Source organism: Oncorhynchus masou, unplaced genomic scaffold (genome assembly GCF_036934945.1).
Source record: "Oncorhynchus masou masou isolate Uvic2021 unplaced genomic scaffold, UVic_Omas_1.1 unplaced_scaffold_5813, whole genome shotgun sequence".
Lineage (NCBI taxonomy): Eukaryota > Metazoa > Chordata > Actinopteri > Salmoniformes > Salmonidae > Oncorhynchus > Oncorhynchus masou.
In genome coordinates, this window is record NW_027012232.1 from 3,305 (window position 1) to 20,250 (window position 16,946).

The 16,946-nt window shown below is 48.4% G+C and overlaps 1 pseudogene; it reads left to right on the forward strand.

Moving 5' to 3' along the window:
- The first annotated feature begins 355 nt into the window (after window positions 1-355).
- On the forward strand, window positions 356-16,908 carry LOC135536239 (coiled-coil domain-containing protein 80-like; annotated as a pseudogene).
- The last annotated feature ends 38 nt before the right edge of the window (window positions 16,909-16,946 follow it).

Consider the following 16,946-nt stretch of genomic DNA (forward strand, 5'->3'; position numbering starts at 1 on the left):
GAACTTGGAGGTTTGGAATAACGGTTTCTAATACCCGGAATTATTTTTGGGAATTGCTGACTCCGTCAATGAGTGGCTAATTTGTTGAGTTTTCCTGTCTGCGTTGTTGTGCAGCTGTCATGTTGATAGCAGGCTGGTGAAGTAGTGTGTTGGGTTAACTGCGAAAACTAAAGGCATGCTTTGAAACACAACACTAAAGTGTTTGCCTCTCTACTGCACTCTATTTTTTACTGCGCTGTACTGTATTTTTTATTTGCCGAAAATAAATGTTCTAAATAGGGATACAGGTCCCATGTGTACTATTGGACATTTTTCACTCTGTCAGATTGTTCATTGTAATTGACGGCTTCCCATAATGCGGGGAGCGTTTGTTCTGGGTCTGTTCCTGCTCTGTCTGTTAGCGTGGGCAGGACACGCAGACAAACAGACCCATCTCAAGCAGATGCGCATACTCAACAACGGGCGTCTGCAGCCAGGCACGGCCGAAGAAAGCGCATTGTCGGAGGAGAGGGACCTCCCGCCCTGGACTCAGCTCAGCCTCGGTGCCACCGGTATCAGCGCTAGGCGCGGGGAGGACATGCAGGCAGACCAGGCCTCTGTTCCTCGGGCCAGGACTGGGGCTGGACAAGGCAGATGAGGTGGAGCGCTGGCAGGGGCAGTAGGGAGAAGGGCAGCCGGGCAGCGTGTTCCTCTCCAGCCTGTCATGCTTCAGGATGAAGGGCGCTCTCAGGGTGAGGACCAGACAGACCCGCATACCAAGCAGTGCAGGCTCACCTAACCTCCTGGCGAGCTTTGCAGGGAAAAACCGAATTCTGGTGATTTCGCCCCCACGATTCAGACGGTTACTACCGGCTAATGATGACTCTGCTGAAGCCAGACGTGTACTGTGAGCTGGCGGGCGGCATGTGCAGCAGATCGTGATATTCCACCAGGAGGGAGATGGGTGGGGAAGGTGAGGCGGATCACCGAGGGGAAGGTGATGGAGGAACCTTTGGACACAGCGTCATCCCCCGCCTCATGACCTTCCTCAAACTGGAGAAAGGTAAAGACATGGTCCTATCTGATAACTATCCCCTACTCCTTTAGTGTTGGCAGATCTGTCCTCCCTGTTCATACGATAAGTTTGTATATGAAAAATGTCCTTCCTTTTGCATTACATATTCCAATAACATTATTGTTTGCATATACCAGCATTGGGGTATGCTTGGATCTTGAGGACACACTGATACTTTCAAGCTTCTTTAAAACTACAAAAGTGTTCAGTATTAATATGTGATAACAATACAACAGAACAGATGAACCGGAATGGCATTTACTGTCACAGGTGCCCAAAATGAACTATATCAAAGCCAAGCCCCTACTAAGCAACATCTCTTCTGATCTGAGCCACTTGGTCATATCTCAATCACAGGAGGTTGGTGGCACCTTAATTGGGAGGGCGGGCTCATAGTAATGGATGGAGCGGGAATAGGTTGAATGGTATCAAATACATCAAACAGTTGGTTTCCATTAGAGGTCGACCGATTAATCGGAATGGCCGATTTCAAGTTTTCATAACAATCGGTAATCTGTAATTTTGTTTTTTACACTTTTATTTAACCTTTATTATACTAGGCAAGTCAGTTATTAAGAACACATTCATATTTTCAATGACGGCCCTAAGAACAGTGAGTTAACTGCCTTGTTCATGTTATGTACTTGAGTGAAGACCGCGGTTTTAACAGAAAACAGAGTTCTTTAATGAAAAAACAGGAATGGCATAAATCCTCTTCCAACGTAGTCAATGGAACAAAAAGAACGTTGAATAATGCAGGATGCACCTGCCAGGCAGACTCCGACAGGATAGGACAAGGTGGGGAAGCAAACGAGACGACAGCTTGCTTCTGGCATCAAAAACACAAACAAGAATCAGACACTGAAAGTAGCAGGAACAGAGAGAGAAATAGAGACCTAATCAGAGGGGGAAGAGAGAACAGGTGGAAAGAGTGAAAGAGCTAGTTAGGGGAGATGTAGAACAGCTGAAGAATGAGAGACAGAGAAGGTAACCTAAAAAGACCAGCAGAGAGAGACAGAGTGAAGAGAAAGGACAGGAACAGACATAACAAGACATGACAGTACCCCCACTCACCGAGCGCCTCCTGGCGCACTCGAGGAGGAAACCTGGCGGCAACGGAGGAAATCATCGATCAGCGAACGGTCCAGCACGTCCCGAGAGGGAACCCAACTCCTCTCCTCAGGACCACCCCTCCCAATCCACTAGGTACTGATGACCACGGCCCCGGGAGGGCGCATGTCCAAAATCTTACGAACCCTGTAGATGGGTGCGCCCTCGACAAGGATGGGGGGGACGAGCGGGGGCGCGAAGAACGGGCTTAACACAGGGGAGACATGGAAGACCGGGTGAACGCGACGAAGATAGCGCGGGAGAAGAAGTCGCACTGCGACAGGATTAATGACCTGAGAAATACGGAACGGACCAATGAACCGCGGGCCAACTTGCGAGAAGCTGTCTTAAGGGGAAGGTTCTGAGTGGAGAGCCATACTCTCTGACCGCAACAATATCTAGGACTCTTGGTCCTACGCTTATTAGCGGCCCTCACAGTCTGCGCCCTATTACGGCAAAGTGCCGACCTGACCCCCTTCCAGGTGCTCGCAACGCTGGACAAAAGCCTGAGCGGAGGGACGCAGGACTCGGCGAGCTGAGATGAGAACAGCGGAGGCTGGTACCCGAGGCTACACTGAAAGGGGATAGACCGGTAGCAGACGAGGGAAGCGGAGTTGTGGGCGTACTCTGCCCAGGAGCTGTTCTGACCAAGACGCAGGGTTACGAAAAGAAAGACTGCGTAAAATGCGACCAACAGTCTGATTGGCCCGTTCGGCTTGACCGTTAGACTGGGGATGAAAGCCGGACGAGAGACTGACGGAAGCCCCAATCAAACGGCAAACTCCCTCCAAAATTGAGACGTGAACTGCGGGCCTCTGTCGGAAACAACGTCAGACGGAAGGCCATGAATTCGGAAAACATTCTCGATAATGATCTGAGCCGTCTCCTTAGCAGAAGGGAGCTTAGCGAGAGAGGAATGAAATGAGCCGCCTTAGAGAATCTATCGACAACCGTAAGAATAACTGTCTTCCCCGCTGATGAAGGCAGTCCGGTGATAAAATCTAAAGCGATGTGAGACCACGGTCGAAGGGAATGGGAAGCGGTCTGAGACGGCCGGCAGGAGGAGAGTTCCCAGATTTAGTCTGCGCGCAGACCGAACAAGCGCGACAAATCGGCGTGGCGTCACGTTCCCGAGTGGGCCACCAGAAACGCTGGCGAATGGAAGCGGCGTACCCCGAACGCCGGGGGTGGCCGGCTAACTTGGCAGAGTGGGCCCACTGAAGAACGGCGGACAGTAGGAGCGGGGAACGAACAGAAGGTTCTAGGACAAGCTCGCGGCGACGGAGTGTGAGCGGGTGCTTGCTTACCTGCCTCTCAATTCCCCAGACAGTCAACCCCGACAACACGCCCCTCCGGGAGAATCCCCTCGGGGTCGGTGGAGACCTCAGAAGAACTGAAGAGACGAGATAAAGCATCAGGCTTGGTGTTTTTGAGCCCGGACGATAAGAAATAACAAACTCGAAACGAGCGAAAAAAACAGAGCCCAACGAGCCTGACGCGCGTGTCGTTTGGCTGAACGGATGTACTCATGGTCAGTCCTATGGTCAGTCCAAACGACAAAGGAACATTCGCCCCCTCAACCACTGTCGCCATTCGCCTAGGGCTAAGCGGATGGCGAGCAGTTCGCCGATTACCAACATCATAGTTACGTTCTGACGCGATAAGCGATGAGAGAAAAACGCGCAAGCATGGACCTTGCCGTCAGAGAGAGCGCTGAAAGAATGGCTCCCACGCCCACCTCTGACGCGTCAACCTCAACAACAAACTGTCTAGAGATGTCAGGTGTAACAAGAATAGGAGCGGATGTAAAACAATTCTTAGAAGATCAAAAGCTCCCTGGGCGGAAACGGACCACTTAAAGCACGTCTTAACAGAAGTAAGGGCTGTGAGGCACTGCCACCTGACCGAAATACGGATGAAGCAGCGATAGAAATTAAGCGAAGCCCAGAAGCGCTGCAGCTCGACGCGTGACTTAGGAACGGGCCAATCAATGACAGCCTGGACCTTAGCGGGATCCATCTTAATGCCCTCAGCGGAAATAAACGGAACCGAGAAAAGGGACAGAGGCGGCATGAAAAATGCACTTCTCAGCCTTCACATAAAAGACAGTTCTCCAAAAAGGCGCTGGAGGACGCGTCGCACGTGCTGAACATGAATCGAGAGAGACGGTGAAAAAATCAGGATATCGTCCATGTAAACGAAAACAAAATGTTCAGCATGTCTCTCAGGGCGTCGTTAACTAGTGCCTGAAAGACAGCTGGAGCGTTACGAGGCGAAAGGAAGAACCCGGTATTCAAAGTGCCCTAACGGAGTGTTAAACGCCGTCTTCCACTCGTCCCCCTCCCTGATGCGCACGAGATGGTAAGGCGTTACGAGGTCCAATTTGGTGAAAAACCTGGCTCCTGCAGGATCTCGAAGGCTGAAGACATAGAGGAAGCGGATAACAATTCTTAACTGTTATGTCATTCAGCCCTCGATAATCCACGCATGGGCGCAGGGACCAGTCCTTCTTCTGAACAAAAAAAAGCCCGCTCCGGCGGGGAGAGGAGGAAGGAGACTATGGTACCGGCGTCGAGCGAAGAGCCGACAAATAATCCTCGAGCCTTACGTTCGGGACCGACAGAAGTATAATCTACCCCGAGTAGTTCCCGGAAGGAGATCAATACTACAGTCATCGACCGGTGTGGAGGGAGAGAAGTGGCCTTGGAACGACTGAACACCCGTGCGCAGATCGTGATACTCCTCCGGCACCCCTGTCAAATCGCCAGGCTCCTCCTGTGAAGAAGAGACAGAGGAAACAGGAGGATAGCAGACATTAAACAGGTCACATGACAAGAAACATTCAGGATAGGATAGTATTACTAGACCAATTAATAGAAGGGTTATGGCGCACTAGCCAGGGATGACCCAAAACAACAGGTGTAAAGGTGAACGAAAAATTAAAAAAAGAAATGGTTTTACTATGATTACCAGAGACAGTGAGGGTTAAAGGCAGCGTCTCACGCTGAATCTTAGGGGAGAGAACTACCATCTAAAGCGAACAAGGCTGTGGGCTCCCCTAACTGTCTGAGAGGAATGTCATGTTCCCGAGCCCAGGTCTCGTCCATAAAACAGCCCTCCGCCCCAGAGTCTATCAAGGCACTGCAGGAAGCAGATGAACCGGGCCAGCGGAGATGGACCGGAAAAGTAGTGCGTGATCCAGAAGGAGAGGCCTGAGTAGTTGCGCTCACCAGTAGCCCTCCTCTTACTGATGAGCTCTGGCTTTTACTGGACATGAGGTGACAAAATGACCAGCGGAGCCGCAGTAGAGACAGAGCGATTGGTGATTCTCCGTTCCTTCTCCTTGGCCGATATGCGGATACCCCCCAGCTGCATAGGCTCAGCATCCGAGCCGGCGGAGGAGGGTGGCAGTGATCGCCGGCAGGTGGCAGTGATGTGGAGGGGAGCAGGAAGCAGCGGCTCCCTTTCCACGAGCTCGCGACGAAGATCAAGCCCGTCGCTCTATGCGGGCTGCGAGAGCTATTAGGAGGTCCAGACTGGAAAGACCTCCCGGGAGAGTCTCATCCTTAACCCGACGGAGACCCTCCAAGCGAGCGGCAAAGCCGGCTCGTTCCAGTCACTAGAGGCAGCGAGTGCGAAACTCAATAGAATAATCCGTTATGGATCGATTCCCCTGACATAGGGAAGACAGGGCCCTGGAAGCCTCCTCGCCAAAAACAGAACGGTCAAAACCCGTATCATCTCCTCCTTAAAGTCCTGATACTGGTTAATACACTCAGCCCTCGCCTCCCAGGTGCCGTGCCTCACGCGCCCGTCCGGTAAGGAGAGAAATGGCGTAGGCGATGCGGGCTGCGCTCCTGGGTAAGTGTTGGGCTGGGAGAGAGAACACCACATCACACTGAGTGAGGAATGAGCGGCACTCAGTGGGCTCCCAGAGTAACACGGCGGGTTGTTGATCCTGGGCTCCGGAGACTCGGAAACCCTGGAAGTGGGCGGTGAATCGAGGTGGAGTTGGTGAACTGTCTTGTGAGGTCGGAGCTTGGACAGCCAGGGTCTCCAGCGGCATAATCGAGCAGCGAATAATTCCTCCTCGTGTCTGCCTAGCATCAGCTCCCTGGATCTCGACGGGTGAGAAGGGTCGGGCCGCTGGGTCCATTCTTGGTCTGATTCTTCTGTTATGTACTTGGTGGGCCAAAAACGGTTTTAACAGAAAACAGAGTTCCGCTAATGAAAAACAGGAATGGCATAAATCCTCTTCCAACGTAGTCAATGGAACAAAGACGTAGTATAATGCAGGATGCACCTGCCAGGCAGACTCCGACAGGATAGGACAAGGTGGAAGCAAACGGGACGACAGCTTGCTTCTGGCATCAAAAACACAAACAAGAATCAGACACTGAAAGTAGCAGGAACAGAGAGAGAAATAGAGACCTAATCAGAGGGGGAAGAGAGAACAGGTGGGAAAGAGTGAATGAGCTAGTTAGGGGAGATGTAGAACAGCTGAAGAATGAGAGACAGAGAAGGTAACCTAAAAAGACCAGCAGAGAGAGACAGAGTGAAGAGAAAGGACAGGAACAGACATAACAAGACATGACAGTTCAGGGGCAGAATGACAGATGTTTTACTTTGTCAGCTCGGGGATTCGTTTTTGCAAACTTCCTGTTACTGGCACATCGCTCTAACCACCTGCATAACATTGCACTCCACGAGGAGCCTGCGTTGAGCAGGCTGACTACCTGTTATGAGAGGGCAGCAAGAAACCAAGGTAAGCTGCTAGCTAACATTAAACATATCTTATAATAAACAATCAATCTTAACAGAATCACTAGTTAACTATACGTGGTTGACGATATTACTAGTTTATCTAGCGTGTCCTAGCGTGCATTAAATCGATGCGGTGCCAGTTAATTTCTCATCGAATCACAGCCTACTTCGACAAACGGGTGAGGATTTAACAAGCGCATTTGCGAAAAAAGCCGGTGCACCAATGTACCTAACCATAAACATCAATGCCTTCCTTTAAAATCAACACACAAGTATATGTTTTTAAACCTGCATATTTAGTTAATATTGCCTGTTAGCATGAATATCTTTTAAAATTAACAAGGGAAATTGTGTCACTTCTCTTGCGTTCTGTGCAAGCAGAGTCAGGGTATATTTAGCAGTTTGAGCCGCCTGGCTCATTGCGAACTCCTATTCCTAACTAAGACTGTAACTAATTTTGCAGAATTGTACATAATTATGACATAACATTGAAGGTTGTGCAATGTAACAGCAATATTTAGACATAGGGATGCCACCCGTAAGATAAAATACTGAACGGTTCCATATTTCACTGAAAGAATAGACCTTTTTTTTCTTCGAAATCACCATATTAATGACCAAAGGCTCGTATTTCTGTGTGTTATTATGTTATACATTCATTTGTATTTTCTTATTTCACCTTTATTTAACCAGGTAGGCAAGTTGAGAACAAGTTTTCATTTGCAACTGTGACCTGGCCAAGATAAAGCATAGGGACTTGTAGATAACCTGTAGCCAGTGGGTTTGGCGACGAGTATGAGCGAGGGCCAACCAACAGAGCATACGAATTCGCAATGGTGTGTATGGGGCTTTGGTGACAAAGCAGTTGGCAATGTGATAGACTGAATCCAGTTTGTTGAGTAGAGTGTTGGAGGCTATTTTATAGATGACATCACGAAGTCAAGTTGGTAGGATGGTTCGTTTTACGAGGGTATGTTTGGCAGCATAAGTGAAGAATGCGTTGTTGCAATATAGAAAGCCGATTTAATTTTGATTGGAGAGATGCTAAATGTGAGTCTGGAAGGAGAGTTTACATTGTAACCAGACTGGAATTTGTAGTTGTCCACATATTCTAAGTCAGAGCCGTCCAGAGTAGTGATGCTGGACGGGCGAGCAGGTGCGGGCAGTGATCGATTGAATAGCATGCATTTAGTTTTACTTGTGTTTAAGAGCAGTTGGAGGCCACTGAAGGAGAGTTGTATGGCATTGAAGCTCATCTGGAGGTTAGTTAACACAGTGTCCAAGAGGGGCCAGAGGCATTCAGAATGGTGTCGTCTGCATAGAGGTGTATCAGCGAATCACCAACAGCAAGAGCAACATCATTGATGTATACAGAGAAGAGAGTCAGCCCTGTGGTTTAATCCTCAGAGGTCTGGACAACATGCCCTCCGATTTGACACACTGAACTCTGTCTGAGAAGTAGTTGGTAAACCAGGCGAGGCAGTCATTTGAGAAACCAAGGCAGCCGGAGTCTGCCAATAAGAATGTGGTGATTGACAGATTCAAAAGCCTTGGCCAGGTCGATGAATACGGCTGCACATTAATGTCTCTTATCGATGGCGGTTATGATGTTGTTTAGAACCTTGAGCGTGGCTGAGGTGCACCCATGACCAGCTCTGAAACCAGATTGCATAGCGGAGAAAGATACGGTGGGATTAGAAATGATTGGTAATCTGTTTGTTAACTTCATGCGACGGACAGCAATCCCGTATCCGGGATCCTATTTATAGCCTCAAGCTCATTAGCATAATGCAACGTTAACTACTTTTGAAAATCGTAAATGAAATGAAATAAATATATTAGCTCACATGCTTAGCCTTTTTGTTAACAACACTGTCATCTCAGATTTTCAAAATATGCTTTTCAACCAAAGCTACACAAGCATTTGTGTAAGAGTATTGATAGCCTAGCATAGTATTAAGCCTAGCATTCAGCAGGCAACATTTTCTCAAAAACAAGAAAAGCATTCAAATAAAATAATTTACCTTTGAAGAACTTTGGATGTTTTCAATGAGGAGACTCTCAGTTAGATAGCAAATGTTCAGTTTTTCCAAAAAGATTATTTGTGTAGGAGAAATCGCTCCGTTTTGTTCATCACGTTTGGCTAAGAAAAAAACCAGAAAATTCAGTCATTACAACGCCAAACTTTTTCCAAATTAACTCCATAATATCGACAGAAACATGGAAAACGTTGTTTAGAATCAATCCTCAAGGTGTTTTTCACATATCTATTCGAAGGTAAATCATTAGTGGCAGTTGCCTTTCTCTTCTGAACCAAATAGAAACGTGCATGCAGCTGGAGATTACGCAATAATTTCGACGGAGGACACCAGGCGGACACCTGGTAAATGTAGTCTCTTATGGTCAATCTTCCAATGTTATGCCTACAAATACGTCACAATGCTGCAGACACCTTGGGAAACGACAGAAAGTGTAGGCTCATTCCTTGCGCATTCACAGCCATATAAAGAGACATTGGAACACAGCAAATTCAAAATCTTGGGGCATTGTCTGTTTGAAATTTCATCTTGGTTTCGGGCTTGTAGCATCAGTTCTGTGGCACTCACAGATAATATCTTTGCAGTTTTGGAAACGTCAGAGTGTTTTCTTTTCCAAAGCTGTCAATTATATCATAGTCAAGCATTTTTCGTGACAAAATATCTTGTTTAAAACGGGAACGTTTTTCATCAAAAATGAAATACTGCCCACAGAGGTTCAAGAGGTTAAAGAATAGCCAGGCATCATCTACTGACGAGATGAGGTCAATGTCATTGCAGGATATCCCGGCCAGGTAGATTAGAAAGGCCTACTCGCAGAGAAGTGTTTTAGGGAGTGTTTGACAGTGATGAGGGGTGGATTGTTTGTCAGCAGACCCATTACGGATGCAGGCAATGAGGCAGTGATCGCTGAGATTTGATTGAAAACAGCAGAGGTGTATTTGGAGGGCGAGTTAGTTAGGATGACATCTATGAGGTGCCCATGCTTACGGATTTGGAGTTGTACCTGGTGGGTTCATTGATAATTTGTGTGAGATTGAGGGCATCAAGCTTGGATTGAAGAATGGCCAGTGTTAAGCATGTCCCAGTTTAGGTCACCTAGTAGCACAAGCTCCAAGATAGATGGGGGGCAATCAATTCACATATGGTATCCAGTACACAGCTGGGGGCAGAGGAGGTCTGTAGCAAGCGGCAACAGTGAGAGACTTGTTTCTGGAAAGTTGGATTTTTAAAAGTAGAAGCTCAAATTGTTTGGGTACAGACTTGGATAGTAATACAGAACTCTTAGGCTATCTCTGCAGTAGATTAAACACTTACCCATTTGGCAGTTCTATCTTGGAGGAAAAAATGTTACAGTTAGCAATGGAGTTTTCAGGGTTTTTGGTGGTTTTCCTAAGCCAGGATTCAGACATGGCTAAGACATCCGGTTGGCAGAGCGTGCTAAAGCAGTGAGTAAAACACACTTAAGGAGTAGGCCTCCAATGTTAACATGCATGAAACCAAAGGCTTTTACGGTTACAAGTCCAACAAATGAGAGCTCCCGGGGGAGTGGGAGTGAGCTAGCTCTGCAGGACCTGGATTAACCTCTACATCACCAGAAGAACAGAGGATAAAGTAGGATAAGGTACGGCTAAAGACTATACGAACTGGCCGTCTAGCGTTCAGAACAGAGAGTAAAAGGAGCAGGTTTCTGGGCACGATATATAGTTTGGCAAGGTACAGATGAAGGCAGTAGATGTATACATTGAGGTAAACTTTAGGCATTCAGTAATGATGATAGAGATATAGTCTCTGAGAGACGTTAAAGCAGGTGAGGCCATCATGATAAGGTAGGAGGTGGGACAACATGAAGGAGTTATATTATTGAGGCTAGAGGCTCTAAGTGAGAAATAAGACAGTAGTCACAACTATGGGATGGCATGGAAAGGCATTGATGATAGAGAGAGTATGCGAGTTTGTGAACATATGTGGGTCCAGTGAGTGGTTGGGCTGACTGGGGGACACGGCGATTCAGACAGTTAGCAGGCCAACGCTAACACGCTAACAGTTAGAAGACAAGCTAGCAGTTAGCAGAACGGGGCAGGCAAGCTAGCAGTTGGCAGAGCGGGGTAGGCAAGCTAGCAGTTAGCAGAACGGGGGCAGGCAAGCTAGCAGTTAGCAGAACGGGGCAGGCAAGCTAGGGCAGTTAGCAGAACGGGGCAGGCAAGCTAGCAGTTAGCAGAACGGGGCAGGCGAGCTAGCAGTTAGCAGAATGGGGCAGGCAAGCTAGCAGTTAGCAGAGCGGGGCAGGCAAGCTAACAGTTAGCAGAATGGGGAAGGCAAACTAGCAGTTAACAGACTGGGTTTAGCAAGTTAACCTGTGGTGGACGTTGCGATGAGGGGTAAGTCTGTTTTTGCCTCTTCGTGTGGGTGACGTCAATACACCAGTTGTGGAATTAGTTGGAATCCAAGTAGCTCTAGGTAGCTAGCAGGCCGAGCAGCGGACGTCGCGGCTGCCCGTTCTGCTAACTCAACTCATCCAGGAACGCCGCAGCCCGTCTGGTGTTCAACCTTCCCAAGTTCTCTCCACGTCACTCCCGCTCCTCCGCTCTCTCCACTGGCTTCAGTTGAAGCTCGCATCCGCTACAAGACCATGGTGCTTGCCTCACGGAGCTGTGAGGGGAACGGCACCGCAGTACCTCCAGGCTCTGATCAGGCCCTACACCCAAACAAGGGCACTGCGTTCATCCACCTCTGGCCTGCTCGCCTCCCTACCACTGAGGAAGTACAGTTCCCGCTCAGCCCAGTCAAAACTGTTTGCTGCTCTGGCCCCCCAATGGTGGAACAAACTCCCTCACGACGCCAGGACAGCGGAGTCAATCACCACTTTCTCGGAGACACCTGAAACCCCACCTCTTCAAGGAATACCTAGGATAGGATAAAGTAATCCTTCTCCCCCCTTAAATGATTTAGATGCACTATTGTAAAGTGGCTGTTCCACTGGATGTCAGAAAGGTGAATTCACCAATTTGTAAGTCGCTCTGGATAAGAGCCTCTGCTAAATGACTTAAATGTAAAAAATGTAATGAGAGGCATGTTGGAATCCTTGGGCAGATTATGTTGGTATTCCAGTCGTAGAGAATAGGTGGGGTTCCGTGCTCCGTACCGGCAGTAGAAGGGGTCCGGGTATTGTTGCCCAGGAGTAAGCCAGGAGATGGGTCTAGCATGGGCTAGCCACAGGCTAGTTGGTGCTAGCTGCGGGACAGAAACGTTAGCCAGGAGTAGTCAACCCCGGTTTCGGTTAGCTAGCTGTGATGATCCAGATGAAAAGGTTCAGAGTTTGTGGTAGGAATTTGTGGATATGTAGAGAAAAATAGGTCCGGTATGCTCTGGTTTGAAATGTGTTGTACGAACTGGCGAGAGCTTTCCGAGCTAAAGATTAGCTGATGACCACTAGCAGTGGTTAGCTGACTGATAGCTGGTAGCTAGCTGGCTTCAGTTGAGGTATTCCAGTTCGGAGGTGGAAATAGAAATACTTCAGGAAAAAAAAAACATCCACACCACATTGGGTGAGGCGGGTTGCAGGAGAGTATTTTGAAGTTGAGGTTTAGGAAGAATATTAAAAGAACGCAAGGAAAAATATATATACACATGGGACAGAGACAAGACAAAGACAAAGACGTCTGACTGCTACGCCATCTTGGATTTGTTGTTCGATAATTAAGTCTATGATTTGATATTTGATAGAGGCAGTCTGACTGAGTGATGGTAGGCAGCAGCAGGCTCGTAAGCATTCATTCAAACAGCACTTTCGTGCGCTGTTTATGACTTCAAGCCTATCAACTCCCGAGATTAGGCTGGAGTAACCGATGTGAAATGGCTAGCGAGTTAGCGGGGTGCACGCTAATACCGTTTCAAATGTCACTCGCTCTGAGACTTGGAGTAGTTGTTCCCCTTGCTCTGCAAGGGCTGCATATTTTGTGAGCGATGGGTAACGATGCTTCGAGGTAGGAGGTAGGAGCGAGGAGAGGGACGGAAGCTATACTGTTACACTGGCAATACTAAAGTGCCTATAAGAACATCCAATAGTCAAAAGTATATGAAATACAAATCGTATAGAGAGAAATCGTATTGAGAGAAATAGTCCTATAATTCCTATAATAACTACAACCTAAAACTTCTTACCTGGGAATATTGAAGACTCATTTTAAAAGGAACCACCAGCTTTCATATGTTCTCATGTTCTGAGCAAGGAACTTAACATGTTAGCTTTTTACATGACACATATTGCACTTTTAATTTCTTCTCCAACACTTTGTTTTTGCATTATTTAAACCAAATTAACATGTTTCATTATTTATTTGAGGCTAAATTGATATTATTGATGTATTATTTTAAGTTAAAATAAGTGTTCATTCAGTATAGTTGTAATTGTCACTATTACAAATAAATAAGAATAAAAATCATCCGATTAATCGGTATCGACTTTTTTGGTCCTTCAATAATCAGTATCGGTATCGGTGTTGAAAAATCATAATCGGTCAACCTTTAGTTTCCATGTGCTTGATTCCATTTACTCCGTTCCAGCCATTATTGTGAGCCGTCCTCCCCTCAGCAGCCTCCTGTGATCTCAATAACCCAGCACCAATAACTCCAGCACCCAGCATCAATACCTCAGCAGTTTTTAACAAAACAAACCAACTTAGTGACACAACGCCAACAACCCAGCAATGAACCATCACCATACTGGTCACACCTGTCCTAGTCCATTCAAACGTGTCAGCTGTTTGATGTGGGGGTTACAGGGGTGTGTGGTGTTGGCAATTTGCATGTTTTGCTGCATATGATATGCTGAAAAGCAGTGAACATTAAAATTAAATTGTGAGGGAAAAAACATCAACCTGAGTCTTTCCAGGTAAGTTTGGGATGCTTTCTTGTCTCCTTTCTGCATGTTGATTGTGGCCAAAGCCATGAAATCCAGACTATTTTATGAAGTAAATGTATTCTCTTATCTGTCACCCTGTCCAGGTAAGTTTGGAATGGTACTCCTGAGGAAAACCCTCCAGGTGGAGGAGAGGTATCCCTATCCAGTCAGGCTGGAGGCCATGTACGAGGTCATCGACAAGGCACCAGTGAGGAAGTTTGAGAAGATCCGACAGAAAGGATTCGTCCAGAAGTGTAAAGGGGCGGGAGTAGAAGGTCAGGTGGAGGAGGGGGGCGGAGACTCAGGGACGGTAGTGGAAACAGGTGGACAGGTAGACCCGCCTCCAGAGAGGAAGCCTGTGAGGAAGCCAATGAGGAGACCCACGACAACCACCACTGTTGCCACAATGACAACGAGGCCAACGACAACTACCACAGCGACAACTACCACAACTATGCGACCCACAAGGACCACGACAAAAGCCACCACGACAAAAGCCACCACGACAAAAGCCACCACGACAAAAGCCACCACGACAACCACACCAAAACCCACAACAACCACAACTAAACAGACTACAACGACCACAACTAAACAGACTACAACCACACGACAGACCACCACTGCTACTACCACCACAACCCAGAGACTCACAAAGCCCAGACCACCCCTGACTGGCTGCCTGTCCCCAGGACCACGGCTGAGCCAAATTACAATAACGGCAGAGACAGGGAGAGGGACAGGTACGCAGCCACGACAACCCCGTCTGGGGACAACCGAACAGACAAGGAGGGGAAGGACCACAATGGCCGTCAGCAGCCAGAAGTGGTGCCCACCCAGCACAAACCCGCCAAGGGCAAACCTACCAAGAGGAAGAATGAGATGGTATGCAGGGGACTTATTACATTTCACTTATTACATTGCTGTTGAGAATGTTGCATCAGCCTTGATTTTGGTGATCAATTAAATGTCCTCCTCCCCTCCTCTCATCCAGGTGTTAAATAATGAGTATGAGGAGAAGTATGAATCTGGCCGGCCCACCGTCAGCAACCCAGAGACACAGACAGAGGTCAACACAAAGGTCAGCCCAGCCAAGAGGGGCAATGGAAAACACGACAATACTGAGAAGAAGAAGAAAAAGAAGAAGGGCAAACCAGACAAGGCCGCCAAGAGGGACAAGGCCGAGAGGAGAGGAGCGAAGGCAGGGAAGGAGAGCAAAAACAACGGAAAGAAGAACGGTAAGAAGGTGTCGAAGAATCCTGAGAAAGAGGAGTACTACAAGCCCACCAAGAAGCCTCCGCCTTCTAGGGGATCCCTGGCTTCCTTCCTGGACTACTTTGAGAACAGGAGACGACTCGTGGTAAGTGGCTTCCTTCCTGGACTGCTTTGAGAACAAGCGATGACTCGTGGTAAGAAAAGTGTTTCCCCTTGTTTCTGGGTGTGGCGCCAGGATCCCCAGAGAAACCGTCACGACTACAAACGCACCACTGAAACTAATAGAAGACTTTAGAGAACTAATGAAGCAATATATGGGATATTGTAACTAATAACAAAAATACATTTGATTTAAATACAATTTGTTCCACATCCCAAGAACATATCAAAGCCACAATACAATAGCAGCAGTAGCACACTGCCAGAAACGTCATAGCACTGACATAAGTGCTGTAGTAAACTGCCTCTCACTGACTTAACAGCTTTAGATTACTAGCAGAATGTATAGTTGTGTTGTTATAGATTGGAGTATAGCCTTTCAAGAATTTGATCATAGGTGTGCAGCCAAGGGCAGGGTGGGAAATACAGTCCTCATCCTCTCCTCCCCACTGTCTAATGTAAACATAATCTCAACAGCGGTGTGTGTGTGTGTAACCCGGTCTAACCCAGTCTTTCTTTCTCTGTGTGTGTCTCCAGATCATAACAGCCCCCAGTGAGGAGAGCACTATGTACCTGCAACAGAGGGATGAGTACCTGGAGACGGTGTGTGAGATGGCCATCAGGAAAGTCTCCATCATCACTATCTTTGGCTCACTCACCAACTCCACCATGAAGATAGACCACTACCAGCTGGGTAAGTACCTTAAACCATCATACCACTACAGACAGGGTCGACACCACCATCTTAATGTGGTGTCAAATGGTTCGGTGAACGGAGGTGAATGGGGAACTATAAACATTGAATGGTAAACAGTATGCAGAGAGGATGTAAGATATGGAAGAGTTTCACAAAGACAGGGTCCGGGTCAGGAGGAGAAGACAGGGTCCAGTTCAGGATGAGAAGACATGGTCCGGGTCAGGAGGAGAAGACAGGGTCCGGGTCAGGGAGGAGAAGACAGGGTCCAATTCAGGATGAGAAGACATGGTCCGGGTCAGGAGGAGAAGACAGGGTCCGGGTCAGGAGGAGAAGACAGGGTCCAGTTCAGGAGGAGAAGACAGGGTCCGGGTCAGGAGGAGAAGACAGGGTCCAGTTCAGGAGGAGAAGACAGGGTCCAGTTCAGGAGGAGAGACATGGTCCGGGTCAGGAGGAGAAGACAGGGTCCGGGTCAGGAGGAGAAGACAGGGTCCAGTTCAGGAGGAGAAGACAGGGTCTGGGCCAGGAGGAGAAGACAGGGTCTGGGCCAGGAGGAGAAGACAGGGTCTGGGCCAGGAGGAGAAGACAGGGGCTGGGCCAGGAGGAGAAGAGCGGGGTCTGGGCCAGGAGGAGAAGACGGGGTCCGGGTCAGGAGGAGGAGGCGGGGTCCGGGTCAGGAGGAGGAGGCGGGGTCCGGGTCAGGAGGAGAAGAGCGGGGTCCAGGTCAGGAGGAGAAGACGGGGTCCGTGTCAGGAGGAGAAGACGGGGTCCGTGTCAGGAGGAGAAGACGGGGTCCGGGTCAGGAGGAGAAGACGGGGTCCGGGTCAGGAGGAGAAGACGGGGTCCGGGTCAGGAGGAGAAGACGGGGTCCGGGTCAGGAGGAGAAGACGGGGTCCGGGTCAGGAGGAGAAGACGGGGTCCGTGTCAGGAGGAGAAGACTGGGTCCGGGTCAGGAGGAGAAGACGGGATCCAGGTCAGGAGGAGAAAGGCAGGGTCCGGGTCAGGAGGAGA